At 41.1% G+C, this 16,657-nt stretch overlaps 1 non-coding gene across 1 annotated transcript; it reads left to right on the top strand.

The window, feature by feature from the left end:
• The first annotated feature begins 311 nt into the window (after positions 1–311).
• LOC142457416 (U1 spliceosomal RNA) lies at positions 312–475 on the top strand. Its single transcript, XR_012786163.1, has one exon. It is a non-coding gene; the product is annotated as a U1 spliceosomal RNA (small nuclear RNA).
• The last annotated feature ends 16,182 nt before the right edge of the window (positions 476–16,657 follow it).

Raw genomic sequence — 16,657 nt, 5'->3', positions numbered from 1 at the left:
CACCTTCCTCTGACCTCCATCATCATGCTTGCCACAATTCTGCCTCTTAGTAATTCCTCTCAGCTGGATTTCTGTTGCTCCAACACCCTCAGGATTTCTACATCCTTATTGTTATTTATTTTAATTCCCTAGCTGTTGTCTGTCTATGGCATTGCTTGCTCACCCCTCCCTTCCCCAACCTCCTTCTCCCCCCAGTCCCATTGCTTTCTCCTCAAGCTTGTTTTCCATGCCTATCTTACATAAGTAGGCAACCCAACAATGACAGAGTACAAACAAAAAGAAACAAAGTATTACAAAAGAAATAAAAAACAATACTTACCTGGCAGGGGAGATACCATGATCACGAAGGTGGTTTTCCCAGGGCGAGGCTTATCCATTGCACTCCGGATGTGCTGACCCCTGCGATTTCCCCAAATGTGGGAAACTCGACTGCATAATTTGTGGTAGTGGGGGACTGCGTTCGCGCTCTCCCCTGAAAAAAAAAAAGAAATAAAAAACAAAAAAATTGATATTTCCAGGTCTGTCCACTGACCTTTATGACTGTCTCCCCACTGGTCCTGGGGGAGTTCCAGGAGCTGCCCCTCCTAGCCTGAAGTCTATTTTGGGGACTCTTGGGACTCTTCGGGGGCTTTGTGTCTTTTCTTTGCTTCCATTGCTGTTCTGTTATGTCCCCTTCTTGTTTAGTCCCAGTGCGAGGGGAATCAGACTGGACTAACTCCCCGCCATGTTTACTTATAGGACAGAGAAGAGCCCCAAAGGATTTCCAATGGAGCAATCTTTCTGGAAGCAGATTTCCATATCTTTCTCCCATGGAATGACGAGTTGGTAGGTTCAAACCCTCAGCCTTTTTTGTCAGCAGTGAGCACTTTAACCACTGTGCCCCAAAGGCTCATTTACACACAACAAAACCAGAGTTGAGCAATTTACTGGACCCTAAGGAAGAAAGCAGCAGAAAGGAATGTTACACACAAGAGGACTTCAGACTAGACAAACAGATTTGTCTAGTTAGCTATGACTGAGCAGATTTAAACCTGAAGTCATAGCTGCTCTGGAGTATGCCCTTTGGGGAAGGTAGCAACTAGAACATGAAGCTATTTATTTTCACTAGCAAATCTCAAAACAGAATCATAACCTTTCAGGGGGGAAAGCCCTCCCATGTGTACTACAAGTGTCCTACTCACTTGCCATCCTTGAGTTGAGATTTACTGGAAATAGAAATCAACTGCATTTACATGAGGCCTCTCTGCCCCCACCTTGTAGGTGCTTAAATGGATTCTAGATCCTTAAAAAGGAGCCAGAGAGGAAAGCCGTTCCAGCCACTGCCCAGTGCGAAGGGTTTCTTTGAAGCCTACTTGGTTCCCAGCTCCATTCCACCCCTTTCCCATGGTCTGCCTTGGAGAATGGAGAGGTGGCAAGGGGTGGAATAGGGCCTGGAAAACCTTGAGATCACTCAGTGAAAGTAGTTTATTTTAATCATTTCAAATGGCCAAAAATTCTTCTTTGAACAGGCCAAAAGACTGGTTCACAAAATCTGCAGGACTTTTCCCAAAAGCATCAGCCACACTAGCAGTTAGAATAAGGGGGTTGTTTGGAAGTCTCTCATTTTTTATTAAGTATCTGAACTCATCAGGGCCCTTGGAGCATGAAACAGTGTGTTTATTTCTAAGGGAACATTTCCTATGCTCAAAAGATTTAATCTTGCTGTTTGCATCTGTATTTTCTTCCAAAATGTCATTGTGAGTAATCTCCTTTCATGTGTACATAAATCCATAATTTTGTTTCATTCTCTACTCAAATAATTTTAGGAAAGTTGTGTTCAACCACACATATGGACTTTGATTTTTAAAACTTAATGTTGTTAATATGTGTCACCTAGACTCCATTCATGGAAAGCCGTGCTTATTTTTTAATCTTCCCAGTTAACATTTATGTAAGAGTTTTCTACGCATGTTGTTTTTTTTAGTTGATTAGGTAATTTAAGGGACTGTTTTATATTTTATTTTGCTTAATATGACTTAACACAAAACATATTTCTGGAATGGACTATCACAATGGAATTGTGTTAAAAAGCAAGGTATCCAATAACCTCTTCAATGCCGATGCACGAGCTCACTAATAAAGCATCTGACCGAGGTATTAAAATGACATACGGAGTGATGTTTATGACTCTGGAGTAAAATGCTTGGCCGGTTGTTTTTCCAGAAACTCTTTGTTTCATCTCAAGACCTGCTTGATTTTACTCCCTGATATGATTTCCATTCCTCGAGGCCAGGCCTCCTAGATCCACCATCCATGATCCACTGACTTCTGTCATCTATACATCAAACAATGCAGGGATCATTGGAGTGTATTATTTTTAAAAACAGGTCTGGTACTTTCTTGGCTCCTTTGCAACTGTTATTATTGGAAATTTTACAATTTTATGGAATTCAATGGGACCCTACAATTTCCTTGAGTGTAGGATTTCGTCTTTCCTGTGTTTTTATGCCACAAAACTGAGTTTCAAAGGGAAACACTCTTCTTTCTGCAAGGAATAAAAGGACCTCAGCAAATTCCTAATCTAATTAACATCTTTAACAACTCAGACAATAAATGGACTGCAACTTCTCTTGAATCTCTGTGCCACCTTGTTAAGCTCCTTTCCAAGACGGCTATAAATCAAAGGAGAAATGCTAAGGTCAGTGCACATGTTTGTTGCTTGTTCCAATGCGAAGGGCTGATTGCTTTCCCAACTGCTCGTTTGGACTGGTTAGTTTTTAGACTTGTTTAGCATTTCAGGTTTGGAAGAGAGGCTCCTCTGACGATACAGGATTATATTTTGGCTCAAATTCCTTAAGTCCAAATCTAATAATGCAGTTGCTCAGTTGACAACAGATTATGTGTATTTTTTAAAAAGAGATGAATTAGCACATTAAAACTTATGGAGAAATACTGCCCTGCAGTATTTAACCAGAAATGATGTCATACTATTAACAACTAATTCCATTTTATACAAAAATAAGTCATAATTAGTGCTATTTCTCTTGGGGATTTCATCTGCTCTGTAGTTGTGATGACTTATTAAATGAATAAATCAGTGCTAAATATCTTGATACCAAAAGTGTCCTTGGTCACAATTGAAATTCAGACATATGTTACAGAAGCTACGTCTGACCACCTCTGGCTACACAAAGGAGAAGAGCAATTCAATTCCATAACTGCCCAAGAACAATTCCGATGAAACCGGTCAGACACACTTCCACTATCCAATGGTCTCACTTCTGTTCTGACACCAGCACTTCCTCCCAGGCCCTCTATTTCTCTGCTGGATTCAATAATCCGTTGCAATAACCCAGAACTCACAGATAATACTTATGATTAAGGGGTTTATTAGGCAGCTCACAAGTTACTACCAAAATGATAAGGCTATTGTGTCCTCTTAGCCATGATGGCAGACATGTTTCTGTCTAGTCCATGGTCTCTTCGCCACACGGTCCCTTAACCTTTGTCCTGCTTAAGCAAGCTTTACAAGGATCTGTAAACTATAAGAAAGACCCGGAGGGCACCCCATTCTGCAAGCCAGCTTCCTGTCCAAAGGCAATCAGCTTTCCTCCTTTCAAGAGCCAGGAAGCCCTCTGATATGCCTCATGGTCTGGGTGCTGCCCTTCCTCTCTGTGTCCTATTCTCCTTACAAAGACTTCTGTTGCCTCTGCTGCCTCCACCACGCTAGGCAAGGCTCTCATAAGCAATCTGCTGGTGGCTTCTTCTTTTTTTTCTTTCCCCAAAGCATGGGATTCCTCCTTTTGCTTCCAAATGGTTCACTTTTATACCCAGTGGAACGGCAAAACTCGCCAAGAATACCGATAGAAGAGCCATACCTAGCAATTTCACTTCACCACAGAAACGCAGAATCAAAGGCAACTACTGAGTAATCGTTTGAATGTAAAGTGAGCATATTTTAATTTTGATGAAAAGGGAATGCATTCTAAAACACGTTATCTTTCAGTTATATGAGTACTGTGGTGAACTTTGCCAAGAGAATTCTGTGTACATTCTTAGTCATCTGGGCCGCTATAACAAATAGTCACCAGGGCCTGGTTTGAAGAAACAGAGAGTGATTTAATCACAATCCGGCGCCCGGGGGCTTCAGTAGGGACACACAGCACCTTCAACTGGAAGGACAGCAGTGTGAACTCACTGACCTCTCCCCAGGAGAAAGGTGAGTCTTTCGACTGTTGTAAAGAGAGAGAGAAAGAGAGTAAACTCACAGGGGCGGTTCTACCCTGAACTACAGGGTCACTATGGATCAGAATCAGTTAGACGGCAGTGAGTTTGAATTTCCTTGTGAGAGGATTAGAAGCCCGGTTCAGGGTGCTGGTTTGAGGGGAAGCTTTTGCTGTGGTAACACCAGGGAAGTTCCTTCCTTGGTCCCTTGGTGAGCTTCATGTTCTTGACAAACCTTTGACCCATCTCTGCTAACTTGCTTGTTTAATCCTTTATTATATCTCAAGAGACTGATGTAAACTATCCCTATACTAACACTGTCTCGTCTCAGCACGTAAGAAAGAAACTCCATTACCAAGGGGGATTTTTGCCACTGCTATGCAGGCTCTGATTTACCACACATATTTTGGGAGGGCTCAAGTCAATCCATAGTCTGGACCTTTTCCTTCAGTGGTAGTGGATATACATGATCCGTAGTAGACTTGTGACAAGATCCTGGGATTTTAACCAATGCTTTTTGTACAACAAATTGATGAATGGTTCAGGGATAGAGCTTGTCTTGACATAATTTTTTAAAGGGGGGGGGGAACGACTAATTACTTCAAAATCTAATTCATCAAGATTTTTAACTTTTGTCACATAATGTTAATCATCAAGTAATTTAGTTGGAATAGAAAAGATGCCCAATTGGTTTACCACATGCCAATAATACAACATAGAAAGGGTTCCTGGTTTATTCACAAATGGGTACATAAAATGTGGGAACCTGAGAACCAGAAAGAGCATGTATGCAGACAGATTCTCTAGGCTCACATTTTAAGGAGTCTGGAAGGCCTTCATGCTGGTGAGTTGGAGATCCATCCCACCCCATTCTCCTAAATAAATGTCCCTGCAATCATGCCAATCTAGGAGCTGCTTGCAAGCACGTGGTTGCTACCATATACTCTTGAAGGGTAACTGTCTGAAGGTTGTCTGCCATCCAGAGCAATCAGACCCTATTGTCTCTTCCACCATAAGTAGGGCCCACTCCCTTCTGTTAAGGATCATAGATTGTTCCCCAGGAGAAGAGCTCAGGGGCACTTAAGGTCAAGTCAGCTCAGACAAAGAAGGTTAGGCTGCCATCTTGACTCTAGAGTCCACCCAGCTTGTTGAGTATGTACCTTACCGTCCCATGCCCCTAGTCTGTCCCCTCCTGTTACGTTTGTGCACAATGTGGCTTGCGCGACCAGGATTATATAAGCTTGTGAGAGAATGCATTTGCCCCTCTCTCTGGTTCCGGTCTTCATGGGAGAGGTGAGCCTTGGCACACCTTGTCTGGTGTTTCTTTAGTTTACCCTTCCATTATGCAACTGTCCCTTGGACCCATTTGGTGCGGAGGCTTGTTGCTCAAAAGAAAACAATTTTCAAAGGTTATTCTAGATCCTTAGTAATTAAATAAGTGGCTACCATGTTATCTTTGACCAATAATTATACATCTAAACAAACAATGACCAAGAAAGGACATTTGATTCTCATGTATTATTTGTGATATAAACAAGGGATGGGAATTGTTTTGATTTAAATTTAATTTAATTTGAATCCATTTTCAGAAAGCTATTTTACTATGTGTGTGCACAACCAATATCATGATACAGTAATTCTATATTTGGCAACTTGGTCACATGAAGTAAGAGGAATTTTTAGCAAATTTGATTTTTAATAGCCAAAATTAAAATTAAATAAAGTGTCTGATAGTGAGCAAGTGGTTCATTTCATCATGGTACATAAACCACATAACATATTATAAATCAGTAGTGTATTGGTTATAAATATTATATACTAGCATGGAGAAAAGCTTAGGAACTAATGTTAGGGGCAAAAAGAGGATTTACATCTTCATGCATACTCTAATTACAGCTATTTAAAAATATTTATATGAAAAAGATGTAGGAGAAGAGGACAGTCCAGAATAATGATAACTTCTGTTTTGAGGATAATTTTTTTTTGCTTTTCTAACATTTTTATGATATGGGCACATTATCATCATTTTTATATTATTTATGAACCACCCAGCCTGGTTGGCTAGGCAAAGCTTCAGTGAATATAACTATTGGAAAGAAATGGCCTGAATCCAACTTCTCATTACACCATCTTGTCCCTTTCTAAGTTGTGATATAAAAGCGAGGGAAGAGAAAATATTGGTGATAAATAAGGTCAAGCCAACATGCCATTTCAGAAAATGTTGATAAACTATGAATATTCATTGTTGATAATTTTAGGAAATTTTACACACTAACTCAATTGCATTTGTTTCCACAACTTCAGGGTGCAGGCAAGAAAATATACATTAAAAATACATTTCCACAAAAATGTTTTATCAAATAGAATTGAAGTTTATGAAAAAGTTTTATGTCTGAAATTGAGGGTAAGTCAGTCAAGAGGAAGACTGTGAAGCACCACGGCTGGGAAGATTCTTTCCTCGGCATAATTCATTCTCCAGCCGCCGAGATTAGTGCTACCTCCTGGGGAGAGACCCGAGAGACAGCATCTTTGACGAGTGGAGTGTGTTATCAAGATGAAGTTCTGATTTGTTGCTAAGTTTTGATGGCATGCAATTTTAAAAATTTACAGTTAGCAGTTATCTGCGGTTTCTTCATCCCCAGCTGCGGCTTCTCTCTGTCATTTAGTTCAGTTTGGAGGAAAGACTTGGAGAATTTAGCCACTGCTGGAGGAATAAGGAATTAGACTTGACTTTTTAAATGAAACTACATATTTAAATGAATATTTGTTGCACGCAATCTTACTTGACTGCAAATGTAACTCAAATGAATACATGAGTAAACTGTACTTTTCTTCTTTTCTTTATGTATTCTTTAATATTTCCCTTTCTTGTATCTTCTCTGGATGAAAAAGGGAAGGCTAGAAATTGGGAATAGGGCAGTGAGGCCACATATTACCTACTCTGGTTACACAAGAGAGACTTCAACTCCACACCAACCCAAGACTGACCACCACAAGGAGAGGTAAGACATGCCTCAACCCCCATCTCTCTTTGCCTTATTCTAACACCATCAGTAGTGGTTGGATTTTAGGTCAGCTTGATGTACCTGTATTGAGGCACTGATGGAGTCCAACCCATTAATCAACACATCCTTGAGGTGTGGCCTTTCATGAGAACTGCTGTGAAGAAATTTGCTCTCACACCCCCTTTCACCTTCCTGGACTCTGTGTCTGGCTCTGGGGTTGGAGGCCCATGCGATCTGCTGACCCCAGGTTCTGTGGTGCCCTGCCAGATTCCCGCCAGCCTTCTATTCACCTGGTTTTCCCCACTGGCCTGTGATCTCCTAGCTCCCTGCTGCACCTTCTGGCTTCATCTTCTGGAACTTGTGCTAGTTTGGAAGGCCCCCAGCTAGCATCTGACCACAAACTTGAGTTGGAATTAGTTGTGTCACTTTCTTGATATAAAATTATTTTGTGATATCAGGTTATTTTGTTTACATATGAGTTTCACTAGTTTTGTTTCTCTAGAAAATTCAGCCTAACATACCTGCCATTCTTCTGTGATACTCCACTTTGATCATCTATTGTAACTGCCACACTGGACTCATTCACAGAAGGTACTCATGACTAAGTGGCTTTATTAGGGAAGTTAATAGTTGCCACAGCCAGGATCAGAAAACATTAAGGATGCAGACTTCTGTTCACAGTCATGCATCTCCTGAGTTTTACAGCCAAATCTCTCTCTCTGGTCTTCTGCTTATCAGTCATGTAGTCGTTTTCTTCGAGTCTCCAGGGGCCGGGAAATCAGTCCACTGCTCTGCTTCATAGTCTCATAGTCTCAGTGCTGATCACCTATTCTGTCTCACGATCCCCTTGCCTTGGCCCCTCTGCCCATTGTTCTCCACGTCACATCCTTTGATGTATTAATCTGGTCTCATCGTCTACACCTTTCAGCAGAGATCCTGAATGTCCTCCACTGGTGGCTCTTCTTCCTCAATGGACTGGCTTCTGTGAGAACTCTCTTATAGTCAGGGAATGGCACTAAAACTAGCCAATCCTATGGTCAATTTTAAGGATGCCCAGTATTCCATTGCATATTAGTGCTTCACATACCCTATTTACATAACCCTGGCCATCCAATTATTTGGTGGGAGTTACAGGGACAAAGATAGAAGAGCTCTTTAAGACATTTCAGTTTACCACATTTGTGTTTATCACAAGTTCACATTCAAGGTGGATAATATGACCAGACTGAAGATAGGACTCTTCAAAGAATAAGACACTTAATTCATTTCTCAAAACAAAGACATCAATTGAAATGTATTCTTTAAGCGAGAGCTCCTCCACACCCCCACCCTGGCCTCCCAGGCACCCAAGTGAAGGATGTTTTGAATATATACAATTGTTTGAATCTAGCCTCCTAAATCAGAATCATCATATTCTACTTTCTCCATTTGGATAAAGACTACTTAGAGTTTATAGGCAAGACCTCAAGATAAGTTGACAATGAGAGAAATGCTGTGGTTAATCCTAAACCAGTTTAACTTTCCTGGTGCCCAACAACTAAATATGAAAACAAGCAAAACAGAATGATGAGAGCAACAAATGTACAAATGTCCTTGACACAAGGGATGTATGGATGGATTGCGATAAGAGTTGCACAATCGCCCAATATAAAGATTTAAATTAAAAAAAGAAACAAAGCAAAAAAATTATGCTGGGGGGCCTTTCAAAATGTGTATCTGAATTAGAAGTTATAAACAAGAACTGGGCTACACCTAAATGGCTCATGAGTTTTCCAGGGGAGGGGGCATAATATCGAGTGGCGAATTTTATAGCTTGGTGTCTCCTTAAGTTGACCCATCATCAGAAGTGCAATGACTCCCCCAATGCAGACATGACCCCTCCCTCCACTTGATCAGATATTTGAGGGAAGTTCACTAGTCTGTTAATTTGGAGTGACTGTAGAACACTGCTTTGTGACAGGAATGAGTTGTTCTTCTCTTCTTCCTACCCCCAGCCCAGACCCGGAAAACTGACCCGATCTACCATCTCTCAGGGTGGTTTTTCAGGTGTTCTAATGAGGGGATGACTTGTAGATTATGGGAGCTAGGGAAGCCCTCTGGCTCACTGGTTGGGGGGACCAGGCTAGAAGGCTACATTTTCTGGGAACTAGAGCATATCTTTGTCTTGGTGTTTATTTTTATAGTAGTGGACTCATAGAATATTTGTCGTTTGTGATTGACTAACTTCACTCAGCATGATGCTTCCCAGATCCATCCATAGCATGAAGTGTTTCAGCGTCCCATCGCTGTTTTTAAAGGCTGACTTATATTCCATTGTGTAATATATTTTGTTTGTCCATTCTTCACCTGATAAGAATTTGGGCTGTTTTCACCTTCTTGCTATTGTAAACTATGCTGCAACGAGCATGGGAAAACATGGGCCTGTTTGGGTCCTTTCTCTTTCTTCAAGTCATGGGTGCTAAGCAAAGTGTTCTAAAGATAGCAGATGGTGCCTGGCTATCATTAAAAAAAAAAAGCATCTGAAATCTTAAAGGCTTGTCTCCAAACAAAGCATCATTACCTAAAGACACTACAGATGAGAGTTGTGGCAACCTGCTGCTAAGGAGTCAGCCATTGCAAGCCCTGCAGAGCACAATTTTACTTTGGCCCGCACATAGCACTTCCAAAGCTGAAGCCACTTGATGACTATTTTCCTTCTTATTTTTTTTAGATCATGATAGAAACAACAATTGTAGACAATTCCCACTATTGAGGAGGGATACATAAGCCTCATCCTCCAATTTTAACATTACTACAGAAATTGGATAATGCAGGTGTCCCAAATATTCTCTGGGTGCCAAGGTTAAATTCGTGCAGACATGCAAATCATGTCTTTCCCGGGTTTATCACAGGCCTGTCTTCCTAGAACCTACTAGAGTGTTCTGCACATGGTAAGCAGCCCATGCATATCTGTTGGATGAATCAAGGACTATATGAGTGTGCTGCCTTACAAAAAAGTGTGTGGTTCTGCTACATAAGTACAGGAAGCCATGTTTAGCAATTCAGAGGCCACCACTTGTCCTAGTACTTTATGCCTCTATTCGATTAATGTCTATCACAAATGTTTGCAACCAGAATTACTAAATTTGCCATTTAAATATTATAAGGCATTATTTGCATTCATATTAATATTCAATGAAAGAATATTCAAGTGTTGAGAGAAAGAAAGGATGGAAGCATGAAAATGGACAAATGTTACATTGATATGCAAAGATATATGAAAGTTCATTTTTACAATTGTGACAAAGGGGTGACTGCCTATCCTGGTTCATTCATGAAACTAAGTCAGAAAGGTCTATTTCCTACTTAGCTTTTGATGGTGAGAGTTTTTTTCTTTCCAGAAACAAAATCAATAAAAGTCAGGTTGGACTAAGTAGTTGATGAATCAAATAGAAGAATTAAAATAGAAATTAATTCTTTATAAGACAAACGCTACTTATATATTAAATCATATTGAACTAAATGGCATATTGAACTTAGGCACAGAGGGCTAATTTCATGGTCTCTTTCTTTCCCTTTCCCCAGATGTTCCTGCAAAGGTGTTAGGGGTAATTAACTGCCATTTTCACAGAAATTCAGAATCTGCAATGAATCAAAGCCCTCTGCGTGAGTGATTGTCGAAAATGGCAACACTCAATTCATTATGTCGCACATTCTTATTGCCGTTGTTTAGTGGTAGAAGTCGTTATCCCTGAACGCATTATGAAGCGGTATGAGATAATTGATTTCTCTCACTTTATGCCAACTTTAATTCCATTGATATACATATACCTATGAGCCCACATATATCCACATGGAAATATGAGTTTGCCTGGGACCAATAAACTTTGTTTAAATTTTCTGTATGATGTTCAAAATAAGGGACACTGTTTTTGAACGCTGAGTTCATAGTCATTGCTCCATCTTTTAAAACTGAGTAACTTATAAAAAATGAGTCAGAGACACATATGACCACACAGTTATATTAAATAAACAATGTGTTGCTCCTTTTCAGTAAACTACCGAGAGATGGATGAGGGGTGCTCAGTATTCAGTTACACGGGGCATGCTTTCAGCTGACAGTCACACCCCCAGAGGGAAATTTAGAGATCATCCCAACTAGTCATTTGTGCATTTAGGTATATATCTGTCTCTCAACTGAAATCACTAATCACTGCCTCCATCACAATGAATCCATTTGAAAATATACTTCTGGAGGTAGCTCCATAATTGGCAGGTTAACATGGAGCTTATTAGCATACTAGCAAACCAGTCTGCAAGGAAATTGCTTTTAGTTGATTTCTGTACCTTTGATTCTGTGCAGTGGTAAAGAGTTCTGAAAACCAAATCCCAACCTCTTATTTGCAATCAAAGGCTGCCCTGGAGTCCCAGCGGGTGCTGGTGATTGGCAGAATCACAGGAGACTTGCATGTGTATTTTACCTAGGCAAATGCTGTCAGCAGTGTTTCCACTGGGTGCTGCGGTTTAGTTTAAGAAGTCTGTGCCACAACTTCCATGAGCAAAGTCAACCAGATACCTAGACAGGTCTTTCTTGGGCCAGCTGTTGAAGTTACTTCCTTTGTATTCCTGATGGGTTCACCTATACTCGGGAGCATTTTAGGTTCAGAAGGCAGCTTTTCAACACATGGCATTTTAAACACTGAGGAACATTTGTTAAACCACTGCGCTAGATAGTATCTTACCATTCTGTTTGTTAAAGGCTGTCTTCTCTCCTCTGCTGGCAGTGCCACAAGGGTGAAGACCTGGGGCCCCTTGCTTACAGCTGGGCACGCAGTACCTAGCAGAGTGCTTAGTGCGCAGTAGCCAACCAGTCATTGCAAGCTGAGGTTTGGAAAGCCGTACAACGTATTTGCACCAAGAGCCACTTAATTGACATTACAGCAACAAACTCACACTCACGAACTCAACATCTTATTGCCATTCGAGTCAATGCCGACTCTACAGGCCAGGGCCAGAGACACGAAGTGTTTGCAGGAGTCAAAGCCCATCTTTCTTTCTCCAGGCCTTCCCTGGAGCCAGTGCCCTGGATCTGCGCCGCTGGCCTCCTGAACCCCGACGGGAGAGAAAGCAGCCACCCACGCACAGTGCTTTTTGCTGTAGCTGCGTTAAGGAACTAAGACGGGAGGCCTTTGAGAACTGACTTCTCTGTAGCATATTCTTTAGACCTGGGGTTTAGATCTTCAATCTTCAATTTTCTAACCACTTGGGATCTCGCCTGCTCATCTCATCTAACACTTAGCTACCTCCTATCTGCAGTTTGCTTAGCTACCACCCTGTGGGGCCGGGCTCACACAAAGTAGTGGTCCTTTATCCAGCTCTGAATGACTACATGAAAAAAATGCGAAACGTTTCCATACAGTGACTGTCAAGTCTGCTACCTGCTCTCCCTTTGAGAGCAGAGTTCTCGCTGCCTTGGTTTCTGCCCAGGTGAATGTCCGCTCTCAAGTCTGAGGATTTATTTGCCATTCGCTAAGTACTGACAAGGTCCTCAGCACTGAATAAAACACAGGAGGCGACATGCTTTGCTTTCCCAGCGGGCTTAGAGTTGAGATAATTATGGTTCTGGGTTTTGTGCATGTTTGGAATTTAAAACTGTTGCTTTGTCAGTGTGTTGATTTTATGGTCAGTCTCAAGAGTAAGTAGATTTCAAAAACATAGCCAGTTAAGAGGAGAGTTGGCTGAAAGTTAGATAGAAGTATCTGGATAATAGTAGTCTCCATACCACAAGACGGTCCTGAGAGGAGGGTTATAATTGACTTAAGCCTTTTTTCCCCCTCTGCCTGTTCTTTTAAACATGTGGCTGGAAAGCTTCTTCTGGTCTCTTAGCTCAAACAGATTCTGTAACAGTCGTGCCGCTGGTTCAACACAAAGAAAGTATTGTTCTTTGTCACTTGCCCAGGTTTTCCTACCAGATCAAACGTGAAAGCTATTTCCATTTGAATTGCAAATATGCAATAAACATTTTCTTGACTGGCCTCTTAAGAACTCTGTATAGTGTAAAGAAGACACAAACTAAAAAATGGAATCAATAAGTACCATTGCAACCATATTTCACCCCAAAACTCAGGCAATACACCAATTCATGTCACAACAGTTGAAAAATATCATCCATTGGCTTAGTCTAGAGCAGGAGTTGGTAAACTTTAGAAGTGGAAAAGACAATGCTGGCCTTTACAGCAACTTAAAAAAAGTATCCGAGAACCACGGATATATGTTCACAAGCAAATGAGATCGCCGTTATCTGAATAATATTCTTTATATTTGTCCGGTTTTCCTCAGCAGGACATGCACATCCTACAAGAGTTGCATGTGGTGCCTCCCTGCCCTGACTGCGTGGGTGAGAAGGGATAATACTTAGGGCAGCACATAAGGGATAGTTAAATGGTAAGAGTTAGTTAGGCGGGGCATTTATGAACCTCCCAACAAGGCGACCTAAGAGTGATGGATGAAGAAAGCCCTGTAGATCCACTCATTGGAAAGGCATTGCATTTACAATGCGCATTCGTGTGTCGAAGACTATGAAGTGATTCCTACTTCTCCAAATGCTCTTGAAAGTGCCGTTCGCATGACTGCAATGGATATGCAAGTGAAAACAACTGCCCAGGAGGCTTTTATGAGACAGATGTTATTGTCTACTACAAACATGTAAGTAATCAAAAGTCACAAATTAATCATTTTTACATTGAAGTATCATATAATAAAGAACAGCATAGTAAATCTTGTGCCTACCATATCCACGTTGGGTTTGTATGTCCCAGCTAGAGCCCCAGACAAAAGATAAAGACTTACCGTATACACTCGTGTATAAGCTGGGTTTGTCAGCACAAAAAAATATGTGCTGAAAAACTGGGGTTCAGCTTATACACGGGTCAGTGAAATGAATGGCTGTCATCTGGTCAAGCCCGACTATCAAAAGGAGGAAATCTCATGAAGCCTGACATAGAGTTAATAGCAAAGTGTGTTCGAGATGCATGGGAAGACATTCCAGAAGACATGGTGCGACGTGCCTTCCAGAAATGTAGTATTAGTAATGCTATGGATGGCAGTGAAGACTGCGCTTTGTATGAAAATGACAGCAGTGATGGTGATGATGGTGTCTATGATGATCTCACACCAGCTGAAGCTCTGCATTGGGATAAGGATGATGATGAGGAATCCAGTTTTGAAGGATTTTAGCTCTTTACATTTTAGCTTGGTTGCTGATTGATCTCAGGGAATAGTACTCTTAAGGTATCATTGTTGATACCTTATTGTTTTTGTTGAACCTATTTTCCAATTACTGTGCTGGTTTACTAATGTTAAATGACTTGTCCTTTTATTTATGTTTTTATTTAAAATAAATATGTAAATGCATTACCCCATTGATGTCTCAATTTTTAGTAATTTTATTTTCATTTGTTTTGATTATTGAAACTCACCAATAGCTTCTACATTTTCCACCCTAGTCTTATACTCGAGTCAATCAGTTTTTCTGGTTTCCCAGGTAATACTTAGGTACCTCAGTTTATACTTGGGTTGGCTTATATTTGAGTGTATATGGTAGATTATTTGTATTTCCTTTAGCTAGACCAACATATAATGATTTAACCCAGAGTACATAAGAGATAGAGTCATGAACATGTAAAACTATGTCATTGTGCTGTGTCTGACATGGATTTAGAGGCAATTTTAAGATCTTTCTACCTCTGAGCAGTTGCACTGTGGTTGTTGTCATAATTTGGGATCCGACAATGAAGATGAACATGGAGGATTTAAAGTCTAAGGAACTCATCCACAATCCTGGAGGTCTACAATGTGTGTCACTACTACGGAAATGGGAAAGAGCACAAGAATTCCTCGGGAGAGCATAGGAATGAGCCAGGCTTCATGCTGGTGCTTGGAAAGTAGGAGATCCACAAAGGCTGAAGAGGGAAGAGTAAAGTGAGCAAGGCACTGAAGCATTCAGAGACAGCCTGCAAGGTTCTCTGCAAGGCTTCCTTTGCCCCCGAGGAAGTGGGCAAAAGACCAGAACAGAAGTTTCACTAGGAAGGAGACCTGGATGGCTAATAAGCACATGAGAAAATGTTCCAGATCACTAGCCATCAGAGAAATGCAAAGTAAACAACCATGAGATACCATCTAACACCCTTGAGGAGAGCCCAAATCAGAAAATCAGAGAGCAACAAGTGTTGGAGGGGCTGTGGTGAGACAAGAACTCTCCTCCACTGCTGGTGGACCTGTAGGTATGCACAGCCTCTGGGAAAGTGACATGGCAGTATTTAAAGTAAATGGAAATTGAGCTACCTTATGACTCGGCTATCACTCGATTGGGCATATACCCAGAAGAGGTAAGAGATAATCCACAACCAGTTGTCTGTGCACCAATGTTTATTGTGGCACTCTTCACAATCACAGAGAACTGGAAACAACTCCACTCTTAACTAGGAGGGAGTAAGGTAATATGTACACATATGATTGTCTACACATAGGATAAAGAGTCAAAGGAAGCAACCGCCTCCACTGGAACAGAGGAGTCCAAAGCAGCGATTACTTTCTGATGATGTACAGAGGGAAATTTATGGATAGGATCAAGTCCATATTTTTAAAATCTTTTTGGGGCACACTGTGATCAACTGATCTGGTTGAAACTGCTGCCGTAGGAGACAAGAATGGAAGCTGGAGGAGATATACCTAAGAAGACACGAACCTACTAATGATGACTGAGGACCTGGCAAAGGGTATCACTGTAAGGACAGGTGGAATTTAATCTCTTACTTTCCTATCATGAAGTGGCTATCAGAAGTGATACAAACTCACCAGGATCTGTAGCTATTAGTGTCTGCTCTTCTTTATGCCTCTATGCCTGAAACCCTTAACACTGACAGTGTCCTCGGCTGAGTTCTCTAGAGAAGCCATTCTAGGGAAGCTTACATGTGTGTATATATCAAGAAAGTTGTATCTCGAGGCAATGGCTTCCATGGTTGTAAAAGCTGGTGAGTTCCAAGTCTGTGGGTCAAATGTCAGGCTGGATGGTTCTCTTGACTTACATAGTTTATCTTAAGAAACGCAAGATTAGCACGCCAGATGACAGGCTGCTGGCTGCAGAGAAGAGTGATTTCAGTATTAGGAGGTAATATGGTAGGCTATTAAGCACATCCAGGACCAGCAAGCAATATGGCATACCACTGGATCAAGTCCAAAGAACTGGAGGCCAGTTTCAAAATTCAGATCCAAGAGAAAAGTGAGAGAGTTTTGCCAGGATGTCCATGTATATTGGAAGCAGACCATGCCCTTTCTATTAGAGATCTCATTATGGAAGTGATTACATTATATCAAATATCACTATGGGGATGACTATATCATAATTGCTAAACCGTTGAGAATCACAACTCGGCTAAGCATACACATAACTTGTTACCACAACAAACTGT

The sequence above is a fragment of the Tenrec ecaudatus genome, chromosome 9 (assembly GCF_050624435.1).
Source record: "Tenrec ecaudatus isolate mTenEca1 chromosome 9, mTenEca1.hap1, whole genome shotgun sequence".
NCBI classification, from domain to species: domain Eukaryota; kingdom Metazoa; phylum Chordata; class Mammalia; order Afrosoricida; family Tenrecidae; genus Tenrec; species Tenrec ecaudatus.
The sequence above is the reverse complement of the archived record's forward strand: the minus strand, read 5'-3'. Positions and strand labels throughout refer to the sequence as shown.